The sequence below is a fragment of the Austrofundulus limnaeus genome, unplaced genomic scaffold, assembly GCF_001266775.1.
Source record: "Austrofundulus limnaeus strain Quisiro unplaced genomic scaffold, Austrofundulus_limnaeus-1.0 Scaffold220, whole genome shotgun sequence".
In the NCBI taxonomy this organism is placed as follows: domain Eukaryota; kingdom Metazoa; phylum Chordata; class Actinopteri; order Cyprinodontiformes; family Rivulidae; genus Austrofundulus; species Austrofundulus limnaeus.
The window spans coordinates 446,814-448,628 of record NW_013952622.1 but is presented as its reverse complement, the minus strand read 5'-3'; positions in this window follow the sequence as shown (position 1 = coordinate 448,628).

The window sequence follows — 1,815 nt, the reverse complement described above, 5'->3', positions numbered from 1 at the left end:
GAACAAAAAAAGAAACGATTAATCGATTATTAAATTAGTCATCGCTTATTTTAATAATCAATTAGTCGTCGATTAATCGATTAATTGTGGCAGCCCTATTGTGACATCATTCATACCACACAAAAACTTATACCGGTGCAATCGTGGACATTTAGATGCAGCATGGCTCTACTCCCTACACTTTGTCTGTAGTGATGCTGTGACCTGTACACTGCAAAACATCAATCTGACTTCAAAAACGTGCAACAAAATGTCCTTTTCATGTGTACATCGGTGTAATGTTCTGTGTCCGGAGATGAAAATATGACGGTACAAGCTGCATGCTCTCCTGCTTCAACACGTATGATACCATCACATACATGCACACTCTGCCTTTCTTGCACACACTGAATAAGTCACAGTACTTCCTCGTTCCTCGTTTGTTTTGGATTATTGTGACTTACAAGCATCTCCACTAAATATAATCCAACAGGTCTGGTAATGACAACATCATGAACACTAAATACTGACATCTGAATCTTGGTGCTTCGAGTGTAAACAGCTCAGTCTGCTCATGTGTCAGGCTTCTAATGAGGGACTTCTTTCATAAATGCATTAGTAACTAACACTGTTAGCTTCCTGTATGGGTTGCTGTTACTCTAAGCTGGGAGGTATAGTGTTGGTTACTAGTCACCGGGAGTGATTACATGTTGGCTGGGAGCCACCAGCAGCCATCGGGACACAGATAATTGCTGCCATCTGTTAGCTTCAGACTTCCACTGTGTGCTGAGCTAGCTGTGTGATAGTTAGCTGAGTGGAAGCACCTGTACTAACTACCTGATCATCTGTTAGCTGGGTGGAAGCTAAAGACACTGCTAACAGTCGGTTTGTGAACAAAATGTCTCTTGTGCGCTCCTCTGAAAACACATCTGAATAATTGGATGCATCGTTCCTGAACAGTTTCACGAACTCACGCATTACACACCTTCTCTCTCTCACACACATACACACACGACACGTGCGCGCACGCACACACTCTGTGACAGTACCGTCAGGATATCGGCGCAGCTCGGGTCGCTTCCTTTCGACTGGTCGCAGCAGAGGCCGGGTCGGGGTGTCTCTCGGCCCCTCCCCCCTCGGGTCTCTCTCTCTCTCCCCCCCTCGCGCTCAGGCTGTCCACGATAAAAGGATGGGTCTCACCTCTCCTATCGTCTCACCTCCTTCATGTTTTCAGTCTGTCTGTGGCCGTCGTTCTCTGACGTGCGCGCGCGCCCTCTCCCACCACGAACAACAACATTGCTGAGGCCCCTCCTCCTGCCACGTGACCAGTCTGCTGCTGCTAAAAATAGACTGCGTGCTAACCGAGGCAGAGAGACAGAAGAGACAGACAGGCTGCAGACAGACAGGCAGAGAGACAGACAGACAGGCTGCAGACAGACAGGCAGAGAGACAGACAGGCAGAGAGACAGACAGACAGGCTGCAGACAGACAGGCAGAGAGACAGACAGGCAGAGAGACAGACAGACAGGCTGCAGACAGACAGGCAGAGAGACAGACAGGCAGAGAGACAGACAGACAGGCTGCAGACAGACAGGCAGAGAGACAGACAGGCAGAGAGACAGACAGACAGGCTGCAGACAGACAGGCAGAGAGACAGACAGGCAGAGAGACAGACAGACAGGCTGCAGACAGACAGGCAGAGAGACAGACAGGCAGAGAGACAGACAGACAGGCTGCAGACAGACAGGCAGAGAGACAGACAGGCAGAGAGACAGACAGACAGGCTGCAGACAGACAGGCAGAGAGACAGACAGGCAGAGAGACAGACAGACAGGC